Here is a 26,092-nt window from a genome sequence, read left to right as displayed (position 1 = left end):
ATTCATCCTCTTCAACCGTCAGATCACTATTTAAACAAAGGGGTTCAAAAGTACACCACTAATTTGGTTGACTGATGCAGAGTGTCCATATATTCGGACAACTGAACCAATGTCTTAGACTCTAATCCCTGGGAGACAGTCCTGGCATATACAGTAATTATAGTCATCTTAAAATCGGGGTCAGATGCAAGCTGGACACCCAATAAATCAGGAGAGTCTATGTTTAAAGCAAAATGATTGCACTGCAAATTCTTATTTAGCAGTATCATAAGACCCCCCTTAGCATAGCCAAAGCCCCCCAATGCTGGCTGGCCAGCGGAAATATATGACAAAAACCCATCCATGTAAATCGGGTCTCCAGCCCATGTTTCCTGGAACAGGCATATGTTCTGCTTATTAATATAATAATAATTAACCCACTCGGGTCTCCCAACTTCTTGCCTAACTCAGCCAAATTCCAAGACGTGATGAAAAGTTCCGAACTAGTTGTCAGAACACTAGGCCTAGAACACAGAGCTTCCCTAGGATTTGCAGTCCCCTCTCCAGGGCTAGTCCCAGAAAACACAATAGGGGACATTAGGGGAGGAACAATGAGTAGTCAATATACTTCTGGTGGTGAATGGGGATGAGTGACTAACGGGACCAGAGTACACCTTTGACCAAGGTAGCATTCCTCGCCCACTGGACCATCCCATAGAATTGGAGGCCCACCAGGGGACGGATGGAGTTTAAGTCTAATACCCACCCTTCTGAGATTCCTGAGATAACAGGTACGCAGTTCAAAATCAATGAGGTTTTCCACGAATAGCCTGTCTACAAAACGAATAGAGATAAAATCAAGGTTTGAGCCTAACTGTCTGTGTCTGCCCACCTCAAGAATATCTGTACGGATAACAGAGAGGCAATTTCGCTGAACTCGTAGCCAATAAATGACCTTATTTATGAGGGAGTCCTGGGTTTCCCAAGAGCCAATAGGTAGCTTTGGTACCCCAACCATTAAATAGTATCTCCTTTACTCCACGAGCCTCGACCCTTATCCTTAACAACAGGTTGACTCGTTCCAACCTGATGTAAAGCATCATCAGATGGCTTAAAAAAATCAGTAGAGGAAATAGTTGATCCAGCATGCACCTGGGTGCCAATGGTGCCCCGAGAGCCCTTAACAAGATTAAAGGACTATACTTTACGCGCCTCTCTGGCCCACATGCGTTCATGTCCGTAAAACCAGAATTATACTTCCAACTAGCAATTGCTGGCACAGCCAGGAGACCCTCTGCACGGGGTACGGGCAAACTACCAGGGGGGACAGTAATAGTCGGGTCCAGGGGAGGCATGTCCACTTCAGTACTAAATTCTGTCACAAGGGGAACAATGGGCAAGCCCCCCGGAGCAGGCGAGATTCTGCTTCTATTGACCCTCAGGCATTTGCACGCACACCTCTGTGCCAGTTCTCCCACAAATGTGTCCATCATCAGTAACACCAAGCTCTTTAGTTCGTCTAATTTTTGAAAGATCGAGGCCAGATCAGGTTTCCCACAAGGCCGTGACAGTCTGTCCAGATCCAAGGGCAAACTAGTTGCAGCATTTTCTTCTCTACAAGCTTCAGGATGTACATGTAAGACACAGTCGTGGGACCCCCCCCAATCTCTAACAAAGGCCCATAATGGTTAAAACATGGAATACTGGAGGACATCAAGACCTCAGGTCTTAATGTGGGACGGGGGGCCTTTCCCCCAATGGGAGAACACTCTTTAGAATCCAGATCACTTCACGGAGGGATGCTTAACGCAGGTGGAGAGATAGGTCTCAGCACTTGAGGTGCCTTGTTTAGTTCATCCTCTACAGGGGGATTAGACAATTGTCACTTTTTCTCAAATATATTGGGTATCTGTTTGGCGGAAGTAACAGCAGTACCCTGACATGTAGATGGTAAGTTGGAATTGCTTCTCAAAATAGCTTCTACCTCTTCAAATAGAATATCAATGTCTTCTAAAGGGTTACTTCCTTTGTTTGACTGGCCGCTCGTTATGCCATTAGACCTTTTTTTAGATTTTTTGGTACCACTGGGGTGTGTGGGTACATCCACTGCCTTGTGTTTCCCCATGCTTGTTCAGTCAAACTATGAAAAACAGTGAGCGTTACCAAGGCAACTCCCTTAAACAAAGACTTACTTCCCAGGGGCTAGATGGATATGCCCCGCCCTGCCTTTGACAGGTGATAACGGGCATAGATGGGCCTGTCTTGACCCGGTCTTCACTCGGGCACGCGCCCGGGCACGTCCCACACTGTGTGTGTCTGATGTGCTTATAAGCACCTGATGGAGCTGAGTAACCTGGGGGTGGAGCCCCACCCCAGGAATGCTGCCGAAGGAGTGCCCAGCAGAAACAGCGCGTCCCACGCTGCGTGTGTCTGATGCGCTTATGAGCGCCTGATGGAGCTGAGGAACCTGGGGATGGAGTCCCACCCCAGGAATGCCGCCGAAGGAGTGCCCAGCAGAAACAGCGCGCCCCGCACTGCATGTGTCTGATGTGATTATGAGCACCTGATGGAGCTGAGGAACCTGGGGGATGGAGTCCCACCCCAGGAATGCCGCCGAAGGAGTGCCCAGCAGAAACAGTGCATATCATTAGAATATACTCTGCGTTATTATACATAGAATATAGAGCACATCTCATAGTTAGTATGAGTGTACATGGTAACAGGAATCTAACTTCACCAATGACATATACAGACAAGATGAACTGCAAAAGTCAAATTTGTTTCTGATCATATTATATAATCAATAGTCACAAATTAAATGTGACATTGCATGAGATATCTTCCTTCAGGCTGTTAAGAAAATATACAGTTGAAACTAAAAATTAAAGTTTTTGATGCAGTTGGGTCAATCTCTCCTCCACTACTCCTTGCGGTATCCTGGTTACCTGTGTCTTGGTAACAGAATACAAAAGGTTTGGGGATTCTGGAATGCAGGGGAAAAAGAGTGTGGGGAGGGGACCGATAAAAGGGGACATTTGGAGTAGTTATTGGTGATGAGTGGATGTCACCTACTTGCTCTCCTATAAAGTTTCTACTCATCAAAATTGTGTGGATATTCTTTACAGCCTTTCCTATATCTGTTTTGATGACAGCTGTAAGGGTACACACCGCAGAGACAGTTCATTTGAAAAAATGGCAGTTATCTCAATTTAGAGGATAAAGACATACACCTGTAAGCAGAGCACAGGTGGCTGCATCTGATTAGTAAGATTAACCACAATAGTGGCCAAAATACAGGATTTCAGGAGGAAAAAGAAGGGTGAGCACACTAAAAGTGGATTTCTCTCATGAACATTTAAAGCGTATTTCTATAGATCTGACTTCAAATGTACTATGCATGTGAAACAAGGGCAAACTGTAGAGAACTAAAAGCCACAACAAAAGGCCTACAGCTATGGGACAGGACAAGATTAATTATTGAAAGCTTTAATATAAGTATCTTAGGGCCTCATTTATATGTTGGTGGAGAGTGAACACCATCGCAGAGGCGACAGAGTTTCATCCTTGCCAACATAATGGCCCACTTACCCTATATAGAATTGTGCAGACCATAGGTTTGACGACAACAGAAACTACTCAGCGGAATAAGGGTCATTGGAGGTTTGACTGCATGTCCACTCAACTGATTTATATATGTGGACATACTGCTGACTTTCAATGCCCGTCACCGCCAGGAATAACCTGATGGTAAGGGCTGTTGAAAAGGAGTCAGTGCTCCCTCTCTTGCTTTGAGAGGAAACTCCCATAGCCCTCCCATAGCGAGGTGGGCTTTGTGTTTTTTTTCATTTTCAAAAAGAAGATCCTGCTTTGGTATTTTCTTTTTGCCAGTAAAAAAAAAATCTTGTAAGTTTCCCGTACAGATCCCTCATGTTGACAGAGCCGTCTGTCAAATTTACAATAAGAATCACTGTGACAGCAGTTCATACAAATGCTAGAAACATACAGTGGACCATCAAACATTTCTCAATTGCGCTAGTGGCACATCTGTCATGACAACAGAGAAATTTATTAATTCCCTAGACTTACTTACCTGTTACTTTTTTTTTCGATATGGTGTCCTCAATTTTGTGTCTCACCGATATTGTGGGTTCAATATTTACGGAGCATACCAACTAGAAATATGTTCAAAGTATGACAGCAAAGCTTAGAAGCATGTGACCATAATTGCCTCTTTGTGTTTCCAAGCTCTGATGTCAGCAAAACATGAACTAACTCTTAGATGTTTCCAGTTAACGCATGCACAAAATACACTAAAATGAAAAGCACAGACCACTTGTGTGCTGGTGGACAGGAAACAGCATCATGATATGGCCCCAGGTCATTTTGTAATTTAGTATGTACTCAGAGCAATCGTGGGCAAGTTTTAAGAACAACATAATTCTGGAAAAGTGGAGGATGCTCTTTGCAATGTTTTATGTCTTGTTGGAGTGTGGTGGGAAATGAGGCTTACGTGCAAATGAACTTGTGTGAAGGAGCAAGGGAAGGTCAAATAAGTCTATTTAGCTCAAATAAGTTACGCATGCTAAAAGGGCTGGTCAGTGTCCCAATGAACCTTATTTAAGAAGTTCCCCTTGCTATAGATCAGTGCTACTTTCAATTCTACATACTCAGTTCTATAGTAAGAGACATGAGGGGGTGGTGGTGCCGTGAAATATGGTCAGAAGCTCAAGTCCCAATATATAAAAAATTATTCAGTTAGAGCCACTCTAAAAGTACTCTATCTTCCACCCTGAAGCACACACTAAGATTCGTGGAAAGATTTTATTCTCTTGTTTGCAGAAGTGGGCGAATGAGGATTTTTTAAAAACACATGTTCAAGGTGAGCTACAGTTGATGATTGACAAATAAATTGCATTCAAATAATGGTCTTTATTCTTGGCTTATATTGATATGTAAACAGTCTTTTGCTTCAATGATTCATCCTTACTGTTGAGTAGGCTCTCAGAAATTGGTTGAGTGCCCTCAAGTTACCCCAATCCAGTCCTTAGGCAAAAAGGCTGTACAGTTGAAGTTTGGGAAGCCTGACTGTCCCTCAGGGAGGGCCATAAATTTATGTTATGGCCCAACATGTTAATTCTGCCTATGTATCTTCTCACCATAGCCCAGGAACATGTGGCAGCAAAATCTGCTACTCCTTTCAGTAGATGACACCATTATGCTAGCTCAGATTGTGAGGGTAATGCTTGACCTGCTGTAGGGCTTGAAAGATTTCAGAGTGGCACCCAGGAATGCATCCTTCAATATCTAATGGTATGGCCAGAGAGAAGCTCCCTTCACTGTAGATTGCACAGAGTTGCGACTTGAAGTATGAGATTGAGCAAAGTTACTGCTGTTCTATAACCAGTGGGGCTAACAGTGGGGGAGGGGGGTATATTTCACTGGTCTAAGCAATAGGGGGTGTCATCCTCTTCAGTTATTGGTTCTGGCTAGAAAGGGAGACCCTGTTGGTTTACCAGGTCAAAACAGCGACAGCGACACTGAATAGTGCTGTGTTTTGGGACGAAGGCTAGAGGAAGGTCTAACAACTTATACATTTCTTGAGGGACCTCCTTGGAGAAGGTGGTGGAACTCCATTGATATTCTTGATTCTGCATTTGGAAGTGGCACCTTTCAAGGACCAGGCTTCTCTTACACACTTGGTATTTTTGTATGGGCATGGATGACCTCAGCATCTTTCTTATAGAAATAGGTGATCACTAATGTTAGAAACATTGATTACTACTCAAGGCTGGCTTGGACAGTGTTGAACTAGACTGGCAGAGTTCCAATTAGCTTTGCTGGTGGGATGCTACAGAATCCTAATTGAAAGGTATAGTGAAGGAAATAAATACAGATCAAAAGCACTTCATCTAGAGAAAACTGTGCATTAGGCTGGATCAAGCCATACAACCTTTTGAAACAGGTAGCCTACCATGAGTTTTACAAACTACTTGGATAATGTTGTTCTTGCAGAGACAACACAGTGTCACATAAAGTTTTGGTTCTGCCACCTCTACTAATAGCAGAATTTAGTGAGTTGGCACGAAGGCCCAGAAAAAAATGCATGCCTTATTGTGGGGCTCTAACACAACAATCAATGATACCATTCTTTCTCTCATGATCTTTATACAGAAGATTTGATAGCTTGCTAGTTAAGACGCTTCACTTCCACAGCAGATAGAGGATCATGATAGTAGTGGGGGTTATTGCGCTTCACAGTGGCAAAATAACATTTGTTGTGGTTGGAGCAAGTACCTTAATAGAGTCTAGCACATAGATATGTGAAAAGGAACACTAGATGCTGGTGAGAGCAAAGTGCAGATTATTGTGGTCCTGCTGGGAAGGACTTACCTGCTAGACTCTCAACTCATTGTAAGTTATGTGCAGTTTTATGTTGGAAAGTTCTTTTATATTGATCTCTTTATTTCTTTTTAATTGAAGATTACATATACTTTAACAAATCTCCATTAATAATAAGTATGTTTGGGGAGTTCAATTTTACTAGAAGAAAAGGTACAGGGTGCATTAAAACATGTAAAAATAAAAATGTTCTTATTGTGGTAATGATCTTTATGGCAGAGGTGGTAAATATAAACTACACATAGCCAAAGCAGATCATCTCTCGATTTGTATTAACCACTCTCATAATTCACTTGAAAACCTCCTTTCAACCCGTTATCCTTTTGTAAATCCATGTTGTCTCATGAATCATTCTCTGCTCGAGAATTCTATGATAAATTAAAATCCCTTTTCTGTAACAAAGTTGGTGTTATCCACTTAGAATTAGAAAAGCAGTATAACTCCCTTGATATGCTTAAGGTCTTGATTATTTCTTCAGGCGTGGTGAATCCTGGTCTGAGTTTACACATACTAACAGGACTGAGGTGGAACACTTGTGGGGGACATGTAATCCAAGTCTCGTAGGAACACTGCGCTGTGTCTTCTGTGAAAGTCATTGCAGCTGCTGTTTAGTTGATTAATGGATTTTTAGATACTGAACATGAACCCTTTATTGGAAAATAGGGGTTTCCTTGCTCATAAAAAAATATATAACTTGGGTAGTGACTCACTACTTTACTTCCAGTGATGGGAATGTAACTTGAGAAATGACTAACTAAGCAGCCATCAGAATAGTCTGAGGATTTAATTGTGCTGGCTCACTGATTCTGTGAGGAGAAAGGAAATGAAAACAACCTTTATACCCACTATGGATGAACTGGGCCTGTTCTGGACAAAGGACATGTGAGTGGGGTGATTAAATTAGATCTCTCCACCAAAATATTCTAACTTAAACAGAGACTACGACAGATCGTTATCTCGGACTACATTCATCTGTTCTTTTCCTACTTTTTGAGCAATAAACTCAGATTCAATGTAGAGTTCCATGATGCTTGTCCCTGTTGTCCATGCTCTGTAGCTTTGATGTCAGGACTGTGACCATCTTGATGAAGGGATTTGGATGTGTCTCACTCGCATACAGAGGTGATCTTTGATTATGCAGCTGAACATACAGCCTCAAGTTCCACTTTACACATCAAAGACTACTTAAGGCCTATCTGACAGTAAATAAGTCAAACGTTCTGCAAATAAATGACAATAATGCCAAGCTGTGAATTGTGGACAAGAAGAGAGCAAGATAGGCCAGATCTACCAATACCTGCACACAGTGAAGTGGTTAGGTATTCTCATTCATGAGCTGTCTTTGACTGGGCAGATGAACTCAGTGGTTAACTCATGTTTCGGTGCACTTTTATTAAGACAGTTGCTTCTTTTCCTTCCTCAAGCACATCACACGAAAATACTTCAATACGACAATACTGTGGATATCACTAATGTCAAAGCTTACAAGTGGGGATGCTCTCCTATGCTTTTGCTAAGCTGAAGGTGCCCAAACGTTTTCGCTCAGCACTGTCATGCAGTTGCACATGTTTGACCAGGTGTTGAATGCCTGTAGAAGCCCACACTGCTGGCAATAAAGCAAAGATTGTATTCAAACGTCTATACCAGGTACATAGGTCTTTTTAAGAAGGGCCTTAAAGCACATTCCCTTCCAATATAGAGTTCTAAGATGGTTTGGGTTAGAAAATCTTATTTTCCAAATTTCAAAGATTAAGAAACAGTTACCTGATGATCAGGTGTGTAGGCACATTGGCCTCAAGCTATGTTGTTCGAGCTAAGTGCTCACAAGCACAAGTGTAAATACACAATCACATTGCATTCAGAAAGCTACTGAAGAGACACTGATCTGTTTTCAGGTTACCACTTCCATTTTTTCTTTAGATACCTCCCATTAAGACTGGGTGTCACTTTTATATTGGTACTGGAACGAAGAAACAATTTTCTTGGTGAAAACTGTGCTCAATAAATTAATAAATAATCACTTGTTGGTGTGTCAGCAGAATTTATTTTACTATTAGAAATGTTGATCAGTAGTATCTGTTGCATAACACCGGATGAATAGGCTTCATTGCAAACAATTGTTGCACTGTAGAATTAATTCAAGTAATATCATTCTCATTGATGTAACCAATAGGATGGGCTTCACTAATGGTAAAGGTCGGACTGTTGGAGATTCATGAATGTACTGGTTAATAACCTATGCAAAATATTGTAGGATTCACTTTGCTATTGGCAAACCAAATTTAAACATCACTTTGCGGGTCACTCCAGTAGAAAGTGGAATCAGTTGTTGCCCAAATGTAAATCTGTCAACATTTCCACAAAGTAGTTTTTCACTGGGGGAAAACCTTTTTATGTCAAAATGATATTTGACAATAAGTCTACATTTTACAGATTTATTCAAATTTTCCATACTCTATAATTCAGTTCTCTATTTCCCTCCCACGCATTTATGGTACCAACCTATCAGTTATTTAAAACATTTGAAAAAAAGTAGGCAATCTATTTTATCGGCAAGCATTTTTGCATGCCTAATACTTACTAGACCGATTAAGTTAATCAAACCAACAGAGGGGAACATTTTCTTCTTGAAGAATATATAGGAGTCAATCGAATTTAATTTCAAATCTGTGTACTTCCAATAACTCACATGTTCTTTTGAAGACCACATCATGTTTCCAGTGCACACACCATAGCTCATTCTTTGCCCACAACTCAATCATTGCTGAGCTTATGGTCCTCGCCTATTTAAAAGCCCATAGCACCAAACTCCCCAAAATTCTAAAAGAGGCACTCTACCTGGTACTGAAATTCTAGCATCATCTACCCAAAGACATAAATCAATGACTTCTATGCTTGGGTGTTTTTTGTCCCATTGCGATGTTGTTATTTTTCCTAGTTCTGTCAACCTCCACAATGGCCCTTGTATCCATCAATAGTTTGGACACTCTTCTTTGTTCTGGAAGAATGGCATTTTGCTGGTAGGGTCGGACTAAGATTGTGCCTTTGATAGAGCGGAACATAGTAATAATTTTACCTGTGTTCGGACGCTCTTTAGGCTGATGAATCTTTTGACTAAGTGGGAACTCTCTGTACTCTTGTATCGATCAGTCGCATCAAATCAATAATCAATAACGAACATAAGCAACACCTTGAACAACATAACACTTAACAATTAATCCAGAATACATTTCGGCGAACCCTGACCTTTCAGTCAGGAATAACCACACCTTCTTATTGCAAAGTTAGTGAATTTATTTCCCTATATTAACAAAGCTAGCACAATATAAATGTGTCTCAACACCAAATGGTAAACATATATGAACATTAATAGCTGTCCATACCGTCGAAACAAGTGTAATCTATGAAGCATTTGAATCACAAGGCATTCGATAATGGCAATGCAAATCACTAATACGATAATCTGTAATGAACTAATGGCATACATTTAGTCAGCATTACAAGATCTCAAATTGCATCGTGCGACATATGGAATCCTCGTCTAACCTCGAATTAGCATCGGCATGTGGGACTTCATGCAAAAACAATTTAGCAACATTAATTTAGAAAACTCCTAGCTAGGGATCTTACCAAAATCAGCAGTTGGTTACCTAAAAGAAACACAATGCAATTTTACAATTTCCTTTCATATTTACCAATTACGATCAGCATACAAGGAAGTCTTCGTCTCACAGGTACCGTTCTTCGATCAGCATGGGTACCGTTTCGATCAGCATAGGACGGGACAAAGGGGCAGGGGTGAATGGGGCAATTGCCTCACAGCGGCAAGGTAGAACTATTACTTCATGCAAAGGGATCAAATCAAAGTTACAGTCTCTAGGGCAAGAATCATTTAAAGTCTCTTTCTCTCGATTAGAGAAAGAATCAAAATCTCTCAAAATGGCGTCGCAGCAAAGTGGGCCATAATAGCTACGATGTCCGAATGTTCGTAATCGCGGGCAAATGGCTACCTTCTTCTCGTGCACCGGATTTTTATAGACAATAGTTCGAATCCAGTAGGGTCTCCATTGGAGGGTTCATAGGTTAGCTTCAAATTGACCAATCAAAAACGACAATTCTCAAGCTTTTACTTAAGCATACATTATCCTTGGAGATGGGTACGCAGATCGCAACATTGTCTCCCAATTAGCTTACTCTCAGAGCCTCCATTGTCCGCACCTGCAAGTCGACCTTGAATTAAAGAGAAAATATGCCAGGCTGGCACTAACTTTAAGATAAGCATGTGAACAGTTTCTGTGGAAAAGTACAGCTTCAAGCAAAAATACACGTTTATTAGCACAGTGGAAAAATACGAGCATCTAAACCGTGAGACCGGGCAACTAGGCCAAAGCCTCCACTAAAGTAATGCTAAGCTAAAACATTCAAACAAGCAAATCGTAGCACACGTTTATGATTATGTCGGATTAGTGCAATTCTAATTCACCACGTTATATAAAGCACGCGTATAAATGATGGCAACCTACTCTGAGGGCACATTTTGTCCCCGTACAATCTTAATTAGTTCGGTTAAAGTCACACATGATTATTTCAGCACTACGTTTAAGCGTTAATAAATCAAAACCTTCATTTTCTGCTTCATCAATCCCTCCTCTGATGACTACTTGTCATCACACAAATCATCCCCACAAATTTTATTCCATTAAAATTCTGTCAGTTCCCTTTTCCTTTTAATACCCCTAGTTTGCGCTTTGTATTCTTCCGCCATTCTTTTCATAATTTTCTACTCCTTTCTTCTTTTAATTCTTTCCATAATCATTATTATTCCCCTTTTTATTCCCCAAATTCCAAATACACAAATTATCACTATTAATATTCCTTCTATTATTTTCAATAATATTCTATTCCAAATTCCCCCAATCCAATGTCCCACTGAAGCTATTCCCTTTCCAACCTTCTCCCACACTCCTGGTTCTTTCAGTTCTTTCAAATCTGCACTTTCTTTTGTTAGATTAGCAAGCATAGTTTTAATCTTCACACTATTATCCGGTATATAGGTGCAACAGTGACGTGCACCAATCATTTTGCAAACGCCTCCATCCTTTGCTAAAAGAATGTCTAAAGCAAGCCTATTTTGAAGAGTCATAGCTCTTTCCGCTGCAAGCTCAGCATCTATCAGGATTATAGCACCTGAAAACTTTGTCAACATGTTATCCACTATAGTAGACAACTTTCGTATCTTGATGGAATTCAGCACAACTCCCAATGAAGGAATCATGGCTCCAAATATATCACCTACCACAGCAGCTGCGGTCTCTCTTTTCTGGATACGATGGGATCCAGATGTCTTTTGAGTCATCGATACGTCATCCAGTTGATAAACCTTTGGGAACACTATACCCAAATAACATCTCCCCCACCATCCCTTTGGAAGACGATAATAGGCATTATGCCCACAAATGTAATACACCCCTGGAATGACAGGGTCAAGTCCGTTCATCATGAATGTCCATTTGGCCTTAAAGATAAACGTATGTTTGCATTCACTCGCTCCTACAAAAATATTGTCATAATAAGATTCTCCTCGATATATACAAAATTTCCCTACATGGCAAGCATCTAAAGCTATTTTCCCTTGTGTTTTTATAGCAGCAAAATCATAATTATCTACTGAAGTCCTTTTACTTAACTCCTTTTCTAATTTCGCATTCATTTGTGCCCTTCTATCATCTGTGCGATCTAAAAAGCTTATTTCTACGGCAGAGACTGAGCAAGTAAGGTTCTCCCTATGAGCATGAGCCGTCTCAAAAGGTAGCATTGGCTCGAAAAATTCCCTCATAATTTTATAATCCCAATATTTTGCAGTCTGGCTTAGCTGCGCTATTATAGGAACATAAGCAAAGGTAACATCATAATTCGAGTAAAAATACTGTATGTTAGATTGACCATAAAACCTAGACATTACTATACTACACGTAATCCCATATGTAAGAGGCATGTGGTGATAAGTTACCCCTTCCTTTACTGACGTCGGTATCTGAGTACACACATAACAATCTTTCGCATCCATAGTTTCAACATACTCTGTTAATAAGCGATAGAAAATGTTATACGAAAGCTCTTTCTTATCGTGCAAGAGCCTCTCATCCAGTGCTAGTCTTTTCAATGGTGTTAGTTCAGTGACAGTAACAGGAGCAATAGTAGAAGCCTCGATATTCTCACTTTCCCCCTTTCCATGCATTTCAATCACAATTGCCAATATTATTATTACACATGTAATTACCAAGCCTATACACACATATTTACAATATTTCTTTCTGTTATTTTGCGTCATGATCTGTATAGAATCAGAGAGCTAGAAACACTTATAAATGAAACTATTTAGCAATTCAGTTACAAAGCTGAACGAGCGCAAGGTTCACACCGTCTTCTTCAAAAGGCCAGTCACTTATCGGTTAGCAGCATTTGTCTCAATTCGGCAATAACTCAGTCTTTATCAGTTTAGCAAATGTCTCATCCGGTTTAACAATGTCTCAGCTGGTTGCTTCTTTCACGTTAGATTGTAGCAAGCAATATCATTTACTCTTTCAATCGACAGAGTCTATGAAACTTTTCTTTTCTATTGGTATCTCTTCTTCTTCTTCGTTCTCAATGCTTAGAGATACAAATTCATCAGTCCAATCATCATTTACTGCGTATGCCCATTCAGGACCGGAATACCTCCTGTTTGGTATCCTTTTCCTCTTCAATTTTGCTTCTCTTTTCGATTCTGCTTCGCTGGTACTCTCCTCTTTGGTCAAGTCCTTTTCTTCACTTGACGATTGTTCCACAACAGTCACTTCCTTTCTTTTCTCTTTCACTTTTGGCCTTCCTCCTTCGTTCAAACTTTCTTTACCCTTTTCTTTTATTGGTGAGATACTTAGTCTCCTCTTTGCGCCATGTCCATTTGATGAACCTGCAATCTTTTCTGTGGAAGCTTGAACTTTTTCGTTCTGGTCTGCCTTATCCCCTTCTTCCGGGGAATCGATCACATTCTCCTTTTCTTTTTCTGTATCGTCTGCTTCTGGGAAAGCCCTCCTCTGATCAGGCTCTCCTGCTTTTTCACCTTTTTCGAGCCCTTCGTCACCGTTACTTTCTTCAGGCTCTTTATCACTTTCAGCTGCTTCAGGCTCCTTGTCACCTTCAGCCGCTTCAGGCTTTTTGCTACCCTCAGCTGCTTCAGGTTCTTTGTCGCCTGCAGCTTCTTCGTCGCTGTCTGAACTTTCTCCTTGGTCTTCCCCAAGTGAGTCAGACTCTTCGCCCTCCAATAATATTTCCTTCTCTCCTACTTCTGCTTGTTCGCTTTCAGTTCGCTTCTGTTCTTTCTCAGCACTCGGCACTGTTTTGTCAGGCACTGGTATTTTCAGCGCTTCAACTTCCTCATCTGTGGGACACAACACCTTCTTTGTGTGACTGGCGTGAATCCAGTTGGGAACCCCCGCGCACTTCACAGCGGTAGTTGTCGTCAGGATCACTTGGAAAGGGCCTTTCCATCGGGGTTCCAGACACGATTTTCTCACGTGCTTCTTTATCACGACCCAGTCACCTGCTTTCAGTGCGTGTCCTGGACCTTGGATCGGTGGCAAGGTGGTCGCTTCCACCTGGTGAGAGAAAGAGCGAACCACGTCAGCCAGTCCTTTGCAGTAGTCTAACACCATATCATCTGTAATATTCAAAAGCATGTTTGCGGGAACTGCAGGAAGTCTCATAGCCCTGCCCATGAGAATTTCGTGCGGAGACAATCCAGTTTTTCTATCAGGAGTGTTTCTCATTGACATTAGCACTAAGGGCAATGCGTCAGGCCATTTCAAATTTGTCGATGCACATATTTTTGCCATTCTCGATTTCAGCGTACCATTCATCTGCTCCACCAGTCCTGATGCTTCAGGGCGATAGCTACAGTGCAGCTTTTGCTCAATGTTTAGTGCTTCGCAAAGTAACTTTATCACCTCGTTATTGAAGTGACTTCCCCTATCTGATTCTAAAGAGATCGGGAATCCGAAACGTGGTATTAACTCCCTCAATAATAGCTTGGCAACTGTAAGGCTGTCGTTTCTACGTGTGGGGTATGCCTCAATCCAGTGACTAAAAATGCACACAATCACCAACACATATTTCAGACCCCCATGCACAGGCATCTCAATGAAGTCCATCTGCATACGGCTAAAAGGTCCGCTTGCCCTACCAATGTGACTCGCGTTCACAACTGTTCCCTTTCCTGGGTTCATCTGCTGGCAAGTGACACATCGATGGCAAACTGCTTCTGCAGCTTGGCGAAATCTGGGGTTAAACCAATCAGTTTTGAACAATCTTACCATGGCATCTCTCCCTAGGTGAGCCTGCCCATGATAGAACCGCGCAAGCTGTGACAAGAGACTATTTGGCAAAACAAATTTTCCCTCATGTGAAACCCATAACTCGTCTTGTCTCTTTATACATTGTGATTTAATCCAGGAATCCCTTTCATCCTCCTTGACATTGTTCTGCAGTGCTTTTAGTTCGTCTATTGTATCTACAACCTTCAAGGCGAATGCTTCAGCTGGTTCGAGTTCTGGCTCACTTATTGTATTCCAATCATCCCTTAGTAATATACAGTTCAAGGCGCAAAATCTTGCGACTTGATCCGCATATGCATTTCCCAGAGACACATAGTCTTGTCCTTTCGTATGAGCACTACACTTTACCACTGCAACTTCAGCTGGCACTTGAATGGCATGTAACAATTCCCTTATTCTTTCCCCGTTCTTCACTGGAGATCCTGAAGAAGTCAGGAACCCTCTCTGTGACCATAGTTGTCCAAAGTCATGCACAATCCCAAACCCGTATTGACTATCTGTATAAATGGTGACTTTCATCAATGCAGACAATTGACATGCTCTAGTAAGGGCTACAAGTTCTGCTACTTGTGCAGAATAGACTCCTTGAAGCCATCCCGCTTCCAAGACCCCTGTTACACTACATACAGCATATCCTGCTTTCAAAATCCCCATCCCATCTCTTAGACATGAACCATCAACAAAGAGAATTTGGTCATTTTCATCAAGTTTAGTATCCTTGATGTCCGGTCGAGGTTTTGTGCAAAATTCAGTCACCTGAAGGCAGTCATGTTCGACGTCTTCAGCGTTCTCAATTTCAGCATTTTCTCCAGGAAGCAAGGTAGCTGGATTCAACGTAGTGCACCTTTTCAGCTGCACATTCGGTGAGCCCAGAATTATCGTTTCATACCTTGTGAGTCTTGCTCCAGTCATGTGTTGCGTTCGGGAGCGGGTCAAAAGTATCTCAACTGAGTGAGGGACCATGACTGTTACTGGGTGTCCCATCACTATTCCTTCACTCTGAGTGAGGCTGATACCAACTGCTGCTACGGCGCGCAAACACCCTGGGAGTGCTGCTGCGACCGGATCCAAAGTAGCTGAAAAATACGCTACTGGTCTGTTCACGCCACCATGGGCTTGGGTCAAGACAGACAAAGAACATGCATCACGTTCATGGCAAAACAATGTGAAAGGCTTCGTGTAATCAGGCATACCTAAAGCTGGAGCCCTGCACATGCATTCTTTCAGTTCAACAAAAGCATCCATCTCGTCTCCTTTCAGCTCAATTTCATCCAAGGCATCCTTTTGGGTCAATTTCAGTAGGGGCTTCGCTAGAGACGAAAAGTTGGGAATCCACTGGCGACAATATCCCACCATTCCCAAAAACTTCCTCACCTCCTTCCTTGTCTTTGGTGGACTCATTTGGAGTATACTTGTAACTCTTTCCTTCATTATTCTCCGTGACCCTTTCTCTATTTGGTGACCCAAGTATTTCACTTTCTTCTGACAGAACTGTAATTTGGAAGGGGACACTTTATGTCCATTCCTTCCCAAATGATTCAACAGAGCAATGGTATCGGCTGTGCAGTTGCTTTCTGTCTTTGATGCAACCAGTAAGTCATCAATGTACTGTACTAGGGTTGACTCGAATGGCAATTCTAATTCTTCCAAATCTTTCTTTAGAACTTGATTGAATATTGACGGTGACTCAGAAAACCCTTGAGGGATTCGACACCAACTGTACACTCTGTCTAGGAATTTGAAACAAAAGAGGAATTGGCTGTCCTCATGAAGAGGCACAGAAAAGAATGCCTGTGACAAATCGATGACTGAGAACCATTCAGCATCGCAAGGGACTTGAAACATTATCACGGCTGGATTCGGTACTACTGGGCAGCACTTTATTATGATGTCATTTATTTTCCTCAAATCCTGCACGAGTCGGACTTTCCCACTTGGCTTTATTAGTCCCATTATCGGTGAATTACATGGGCTGCTTAACACTTCTTTCAGTACTCCCTGCTTTACGAATTCGTCAATGAGTTGGGCAACTTTCATGAGAGTATCTTGTGGCATGTGGTATTGTGGGGTCTGGGGAAAGATCGCATTGGGCTTTACCATCACTTTTACTGGTTCCACTCCTTTCATCAATCCCACCTCTTTCCCTGTCATGTCCCACACTTCCTTTCCGACTGTTTCCCGTAATTCTGCTGGGATATCTTCTTCAGTTATCATCGGGAAAAGACAAATCAGAGGATACTCTTCGTCGACTGTTTCCATCTCATCCCCCTCTACACTGTCCTCGTCTTCCCCATCATTGCTCGTCTGTATTGTTATTCCTTCGTTTGAACACATTATCGAACAACCCAATTTACACAATAGGTCTCTTCCTAACAGTGCTATCGGGCTTGAGTCACATACCACAAACTGATGTACCCCTTGATAGTTACCGATGCTGACTGGTACCAGATCTGTAATTGGGTTCGTCAGATGTCTGTTTGCTACTCCCACCACTTGAACTGTCCTCCCTGAGAGTGGCAAATTTGGAACTTCACTGCTCTTAACTGTTGACCGTGTGGCTCCCGTGTCAACCAAGAATGAGACACGATGACCCATTACTCTTCCCTCTACGTATGGACCCCTTTGATCAACTTCCAAGGATGCCGCAAGCACACAATCTCCTTCTTCTCCTGAACTTTCACTCTCCCATACGTTGTTTATTCCACTCTCACTGTGTAATGGGAACTGTTGTACGGTGCCATTTGTACTCATTACCTGACCCGTTACCTGTGGAGGAAACATCACTTGCTGCTGACTCATTGGTGCCAAAGGTATTTGCATTTGCTGATTAGGTACCATAGGTAACTGCTGTTGCATCGGCTGCATTTGCGTCATCTGCATACGGGGCATCTGCATCTGCTGCGGCTGCATAGGTTGTAATCCCTGCAATTGATTTATGGTCTGAAAATTTGAGTTTGGACCTCTCATCTTCGGTCCTCTCATTGTCTGAAATGCATTGACATCATTGTTTTGCTGACCAACACCTGCACCTGCACCTGCACCTTCCTGCACCACCATCGGGCACTCGCGTTTCCAATGACCTACAATTCCGCACACGTGACACGGCATCACCTTCTTCATTGCCTGCACACCCGTCACGACAGTGTTCAAATCCGGCCCATTATTCACAAAACCTCCTCTGCCTCTGGCCTGTGGTTGAAACGCCATGTTTCCCTGCAACTGTGGCTGCGGTTGCGATACCTGCTGTTGGAACCCTTGCATCCCTTGCAAACCTTGCAGACCTTGCAAACCTTGCAAACCTGTTTGAGCTGCCTTAAGCTGCATCATCATCACCTTTTCTTTCAGCCTTTTCTGTTTCACTTCAATTTCGTCGCTACAGTATTTCGCATAAGTCAAAACCTCATCAATCGGTTTCGACTGCCAGCAAATCAAATGCGATTTTATCATCTGACTTATCTCTGGTCTCAGCCCTTCCACAAATCTGAACACAAAATGGAGCATGTCCTTCGCCTCAATTGTTTCCGTGCCACTGTAATTCTTGAACGCCTTCAACAACCTTTCATAGTAACTATGAATCGATTCTTTAGCCTCTTGGGCAGTTCGATCAATTTTCTGCCAATCCACATTTTTCGCGGCAACCTTCGTCTTCAAATGCTCAATCACCTTATAGTACAAGCTCATCACCATAGGTGATGGTGCACCCGTCTCTCTGTCCCTCTCTGGTTCACTTGTCGGCCAACCTACCGCTCTTTTGCAATCCTCCCACAAATCTGCCGGAACCACAATCTCAAATAGAGTGTTCAGGTCTTCCCAGAGACATTTCGCAAGCTTCACAAACCTATCAGTTTGTTGATACCATTCAATCGGCTTCTCTCTTAGTTTGGGAAAATCATTCGTAAAAGACTGAATGTCGCTTCTGTGCCATGGTACATGTACTAATTTTCCCCCTGCTGTCTCCCTCATTGGTAACATTGTTACTGTATCACTACTCTGCGGTCTTTTCTCATTGTGCTCTGTAGCACTGTCCCTCCTCTTATCCTTCCTCTTTACCCACCTGCTTTCCCACTTGTCTAAGCACCTCCACACTTGTGCACTCTGCAACAATTCTCTAAGGTGTGCCTTCATGCCTGCTGATCTCATGTGTTCAAAATCTGTAGTCCCAAAATCCAACCTATAGCTCCTGCTCAAGTGTTTCGTCTTGCCTATGTCAATCCCATTTCTGTCCGCTACTTCCTGCAAACTTTTATGTACCTTGTTTACTTCTTTCGTGATCTTTGGACATAGATACCTCAGCTCCTCTTCCGTGTAGGACTCTAACCTGTTCACACCCATATTCCCTTCCACCAATTCTTGTGCTTCCATGTTCAGCCTCATCCTATTCAGGTACTCTTCTCCTTTCCCACTGCCTGAACTTTGTGTGGAATTCAGACTGTTGAACCACTGGGTTAACTGTTGCGCATTTACTCCCATTAGTGTAGCATTCACATCGACTGCCATCGATGGCTGCGGCAGCTTTTCAGTGTTCGATGTGAGAGGTATTATCAGTGGGGGGCTCGACCTCACCAGTGTTGACTGAGCACATATAGGACTAAACTCCATCAAGGATCCAGACCCAGTTGGCTGAGCCGCTATCGGAGTTATCCCTGGAGTGTTTTCTATGCACCTTCTTTCTGTCCCATTCTGCAACACTGATCCCTGACTGCTCAGACCCGAATTAGGCTGACTATACAGAGGTACCGCTGGACCTACGGTAATGGGTAAGGATATCGCGTCTGGGTTCTGTCCATTCCCCATGTTCTGTGGCATGTTCATTCCCACACCATGGGTCGTCATTGCCGGCATGCCCATCTGGCTCCCCGTCATTTGAGCATATGCGTTTCCTCCCTGCATCTGTTTTTGAGGCATCATAAACTGAGTTGATTCAGCTTGTGCCATTGTTGGGTTGTAACCATTCTGTATGCCCCTTACGGTTGGATCTAGGATCATTCCTCCACTATTTTCACTGCTGTAGTACCCTGGCATCTGCGGCTGATAATTTTCTACTGGTTTCAACACGGGCACATCTGGATATATTCTCCTAACCTGTGGTATCTGCGGGGTGAACAGCAGACTCGGGTCCTTTGATCCCGATGACGCTCCTGAACTCTGGGTTTCACTGTTCTGTACCGGTGCCGGAGGGGCAGAACTGGTACTTGGACCTTGTCCATTCTCTGCATAAGGCGGTGGACGGTCGTTCAGCAATTCCATTATTAACTCCTCATCTTCTAACTCCTCTTCTCTTCTCAACTTTTCCTCGTCCTCTCTATCCTTGGGACACTTTCTGTCTGTCTTACAGGTAGCTTTCTTACCTGTCTCCTCTCCTTCCTTAGTAATCGCGGGGAACAATTTTATCCCCTGCAATACATCTGACCTCCACACCTTCTGTGCATTATCCCACCTAGCATCCGCTAGTGTCTTTTCTACCTTCCTCATTCTGGTCTCAAACTTCTTCTGCTGTTGCTGTCTGGCCATTAGTTCCCAAATTGCTAGAGCCTCAAACTGTGCTGGCCTTGGAGGCACCTTCATGTCGTACATCGTGAATCTCAAATTTTCTAAAATCTTTATATTGAATGTCCCATATATCGGGAACGCTACGCTCCCATGTTTCTCTGTCAACTTGTGCCATTGCTTTAGCCAAAGGCACGGAGCTACCCCCTTCTCTTCCATTACAATGTAAGCTGGTGTACCTTCGGGCGGCGTCTCTTCTCCTTCGCTCGCTTTAATGTAAGACTCCCCCTTCATCGCACTCCTAAACGCTTTAAGGAATTTCATTTTCTCGTCTTTTATTTCACCAAGTTTATAGTCAATAGGTCACTTTTATTCCACAAAGTTTGTAATCAATAGGTGATTTTAATTCCCGGAATACTCTTCACCTGCCTTTCCCCTTCCAATCGAGTCCCACGGACTGCGTCCAATCCGTGCGCGACCCTTCTCTGCAACCAACCTATCCCAGCGTGGGTCTTAGTGACGTCACACTCACACACACTGCGGCTGACAAAGCCTCGCGGCTAGTCTTCCTTCACTCACCTCTTTTCGTAACAACTTCTGCATATATTGCGAGCTACCAAAAAATAAAACAGATCTGTCGGTTTACTACAGGAAGGGTAACACAGTCGCTTCAGGACCTTAGGGACCTTTCACTAGCCTCTGGACTTTTCATTAGCCTCTGGGCACTATTCCGTCTTTCTCAGTCCCCACATTCGCAAGCAAATCTGACCCGCAGACCTACTCTCAACTTGTCAATGATCTGTTCTAGTGCACTTAGAATCTTGTCAAAGCCCGAAGTCGAAGTTTCTTTCACTCCCTAACACACGTACCGACTCGTTGACCACGCCCGATCAACCTACTAAACCGCCCAGACCACAACATGGATCAACATACTCCGGAGTCTCTTGACCTCGCAGGGCCCGTCTCAACAACAACAACCACATGGACCTTTTTATGCACAAAGCGCCACACGCACATGAAGTTCGACGACTTCCCTACTCTCACACTCGGAGCTGCACCTCCGCTATTTCTATGAAGTTCGACGACTTCACTACTTCTACACTCGGAGTCGCACCTCCGCTATCCTCAAAAAGAAAACCCTCGCAACCTTTTCACACACCCTGCGGCAATAAGCTGTGCAAGCGCAAAACCCTAACTTCACTCATACCATCACTAGTACCGCCAACGCTGATTCCACACCTCCGTTCTCTCCATTCGCAAGCTCCGAGATCCCGGGAAAGTCGCGGTGGACCTAGCCCATCATCATCTTGTCAATCCGTTCTACCCAAGAAAATCTAATTCAACTTCTCGAATGGGGTCTCAAAATGCGTAACCGTTAATTCGACACCATGTACTTTAATAGTACAGGGTCCCAAAAGACGTAACCGTCCTCTGCTACCATCTACTGATAGAGCGGAACATAGTAATAATTTTACCTGTGTTCGGACGCTCTTTAGGCCGATGAATCTTTTGACTAAGTGGGAACTCTCTGTACTCTTGTATCGATCAGTCGCATCAAATCAATAATCAATAACGAACATAAGCAACACCTTGAACAACATAACACTTAACAATTAATCCAGAATACATTTCGGCGAACCCTGACCTTTCAGTCAGGAATAACCACACCTTCTTATTGCAAAGTTAGTGAATTTATTTCCCTATATTAACAAAGCTAGCACAATATAAATGTGTCTCAACACCAAATGGTAAACATATATGAACATTAATAGCTGTCCATACCGTCGAAACAAGTGTAATCTATGAAGCATTTGAATCACAAGGCATTCGATAATGGCAATGCAAATCACTAATACGATAATCTGTAATGAACTAATGGCATACATTTAGTCAGCATTACAAGATCTCAAATTGCATCGTGCGACATATGGAATCCTCGTCTAACCTCGAATTAGCATCGGCATGTGGGACTTCATGCAAAAACAATTTAGCAACATTAATTTAGAAAACTCCTAGCTAGGGATCTTACCAAAATCAGCAGTTGGTTACCTAAAAGAAACACAATGCAATTTTACAATTTCCTTTCATATTTACCAATTACGATCAGCATACAAGGAAGTCTTCGTCTCACAGGTACCGTTCTTCGATCAGCATGGGTACCGTTTCGATCAGCATAGGACGGGACAAAGGGGCAGGGGTGAATGGGGCAATTGCCTCACGGCGGCAAGGTAGAACTATTACTTCATGCAAAGGGATCAAATCAAAGTTACAGTCTCTAGGGCAAGAATCATTTAAAGTCTCTTTCTCTCGATTAGAGAAAGAATCAAAGTCTCTCAAAATGGCGTCGCAGCAAAGTGGGCCATAATAGCTACGATGTCCGAATGTTCGTAATCGCGGGCAAATGGCTACCTTCTTCTCGTGCACCGGATTTTTATAGACAATAGTTCGAATCCAGTAGGGTCTCCATTGGAGGGTTCATAGGTTAGCTTCAAATTGACCAATCAAAAACGACAATTCTCAAGCTTTTACTTAAGCATACATTATCCTTGGAGATGGGTACGCAGATCGCAACATTGTCTCCCAATTAGCTTACTCTCAGAGCCTCCATTGTCCGCACCTGCAAGTCGACCTTGAATTAAAGAGAAAATATGCCAGGCTGGCACTAACTTTAAGATAAGCATGTGAACAGTTTCTGTGGAAAAGTACAGCTTCAATCAAAAATACACGTTTATTAGCACAGTGGAAAAATACGAGCATCTAAACCGTGAGACCGGGCAACTAGGCCAAAGCCTCCACTAAAGTAATGCTAAGCTAAAACATTCAAACAAGCAAATCGTAGCACACGTTTATGATTATGTCGGATTAGTGCAATTCTAATTCACCACGTTATATAAAGCACGCGTATAAATGATGGCAACCTACTCTGAGGGCACATTTTGTCCCCGTACAATCTTAATTAGTTCGGTTAAAGTCACACATGATTATTTCAGCACTACGTTTAAGCGTTAATAAATCAAAACCTTCATTTTCTGCTTCATCACCTTCCAGCCAAATTGTTAACCCACCTCTTTTTCTGCTTTCAACCCTGATTTTTGCTTCTTTATTGGCTGCCTCTAAACCTCCTGCTCCATGCCTCCAACCCTATGTTTTTCTTCCTTTTGGTGGATGTCCCTCATGCTGCCACTTTCTTTACTTTACAGTATCACCACCCTGCTTCCATTTTTTTAGGTCGAGCATAGCAGCGTGCAAGGACTGCTCTTCTCAACATGTTGTAATCTATTCTGTGGGCTTTAACCACACCCATCTCACGCCCATCACTTTGATTGGTTCTTGGGCCTACCTTTCAAAAATCCCTTGATGTCATTGGTAATTGCTTTACATTTGTCCCGCCTTGAGACTGGTTTGTTACCGCCATGGAGACTGACCCTGTTACATGAATTATTGCATGAAGGGCCATGTAACTTGGTGTAGTGCACTATTTTTCTCTTTTGCCTTGATGCTTTGCGCTTCATGGCCATATGTTGTTTCTTCCTCTTCTTTGTTTTCGGGCACCTTACTGTTTTTTATTTCATTTTTTTTGCATTTTTTTTGTAGCTCAAACTCGACACAAATGTAATGGAGTGCTTCATTTATTGTAATTTTTTTGCAGGTTTTTGTAGCGAGAACTCGACACAAAAGCATTGGAATGCTTTATTTATTTATTTATTTTGCAGTATTATAAGGTGCAAACTCGCTAAAAAGGTATTACAGCACTTTACATGAACACCGGTTACATTACACAAGAACAGATACATTTTTGGTAGCAAGGTGAGATAAAGTGATTTGCCCAGAATCACAGGATTTTGAGCCGGCATCAAGACTCGAAACCTGTTCCAAAGCTCCAAAGTCAGCAGCTCCGTCCCTTACTCCACATCCTATCCACTAGGGCTCTTTGTCTGGTGTGTGTTTGGGCAGTGTGGCAGTGACTCATTTTGTTTTACATAACACATGGTAATAGAGGTTCTACTATTTCATAGCGCTGCAAAGCAGGTGCCATTCTTAATATAATTGCTATAATTCATTTGCATCAACCTTGCAGAGATGAGGAAGTGAAAAAGCTATGTCAGGATTGTAATCTTTGACATTCTCGTTCAGTCAAGATCTCTGCCATGGGTGCATTAACCAATTGTCTTGAGTAGAGCTTAACACGAGGCAATAGCACGTGCTCTTGATACACTCCGGATGGTCACCAACAAAGCACATAGGCAAGAAGATGGCGAAAGGTGTTGTCTCCAAAATGCTGTAAAAGGAATTGCGACTCCAGATGCACGCACTTCAGGGGCTCAAGCTTGATAGCAAAAAACATCTAGCCCTTGGATGTAAATTGGGCCTCTTCAAATAGAGTTTAGTTAGTAGAGGCAGACATTTTCCTAACCTTGTAGCGCAAAGAAGCTAACACAAGGATGCCACAGTGAGAGGAGCAGCGTATGATAGGGCACAAAAGTGAAGCAAACTCCATCAATTCCTCCTCTCAGAATTCACTAGTGTCATGGTGTCATAGCTTTTACAGGCCTCTCACAGTGACTGTGACCTTGCAGATGCCGCTTCCAGAAGCACTGTCTATAAGAGCGCTCGAATAGCAATGCTTCCTGTTTGAAGAGGCACCACCTCGAATACCCCACATAGTCGCTGTCACAGGTGCAGAGCACATCTCCATCACCCTCTTAACTCCTATGTATAATATCACAGCCAGTCTGTATGAATGAGGCAAAACCTCTCCCAAGATGGTGGCCTTGTTGTGTCCTCTCTCCTGCAGCGAAAGGCCTGGGTGGGTTGCTGTGGCACCTGGTATAGATGCATTATCCTCCACATCAAAAGACATTGGCCGTCATTAGAACATTGGCGGCAACTACTGCCTACCGCCACGGCGACGGCCGCCAACATACCACCATATCATGACCGCCGACGGTATGCCGCCAGAATGCTGGCGGAACACCGCGAATGGTCATGGGAGCCGACGGCGGTAAGGCGGCGCTGCTGACAGCAGTACCGCCACGCCAGCAAAACACAGCTGACCGTATCTTGACCAATGCTATGGGCTGGGGTGTTTTGCTTTTGGATGCTGCTGCGGACCGCCATGGCTTTCATGGCGGTAAGTTTGGCACGAAAACCATGGTAGTAGGCTGGGTCATAATCTGAGGGTGGGATTGTGATGGCCACCGGACTGGAGACCGAAGTCTCCAGCCCAGTGGCTGTTACCACCCTGGTGGTCGGTGTGTAAAAGTGGTGGTCTTTGATGGCGGTTACCGCCAGGGCAAAATCCCATTTTTTTCACCGGCGGCCTGTTGGCGGTATTAACGCTGCTTTAACACCGACCGCCAGGGTTGTAAAGAGGGCCATTGTCATTTACAACACCAATAGCTATAACTCTCACAAATGCAAGACTCTTGCATTGCAAATGCTTGTCTTCTGTACTGAGGTTGTCTACCAATACCACAGCTTCTTGCCTCAACCCCTTCCTCCAGAATTTTCCTGCCTGCATCTGTCACCTTGTTAATTTTTTTTATTCCTTTTTACAGTAAATATAGTGGGGTAGAACATGAAGACACAGCCCGTTTCCAACTACATTATTATACATATAAGTAAACCCATATTATGCACGTTACAAGTTAATAACCCTTTTAGGACAGTAATAACAAATGTAGAGGAGACAGAGAGAAAAGAAAGGAACGAGAAAGTGGGGAGGGGAGTATAAAGCAGTCACTCACATGCACATTGGCCAATGGGTATGTCTACAACGACAGGGATGAAAAGGTCTAGAAAGTGAAGTTACTAAGCTCAACATTCATGACAGCGCAAAGGGCAAAATCTGCCTC

The 26,092-nt window shown here is 43.0% G+C and overlaps 1 protein-coding gene across 6 annotated transcripts in view; it reads left to right on the top strand.

Annotated features, from left to right (window-relative positions):
- INPP5D (inositol polyphosphate-5-phosphatase D) overlaps positions 1-26,092 on the top strand; it is a 662,897-nt gene that overhangs the window by 324,353 nt on the left and 312,452 nt on the right. The window lies entirely within an intron of this gene.

Source organism: Pleurodeles waltl, chromosome 11, assembly GCF_031143425.1.
Source record: "Pleurodeles waltl isolate 20211129_DDA chromosome 11, aPleWal1.hap1.20221129, whole genome shotgun sequence".
NCBI lineage: Eukaryota > Metazoa > Chordata > Amphibia > Caudata > Salamandridae > Pleurodeles > Pleurodeles waltl.
Note: the sequence above shows the minus strand (reverse complement) of the source record. Positions and strands in the feature narration are given on the sequence as shown.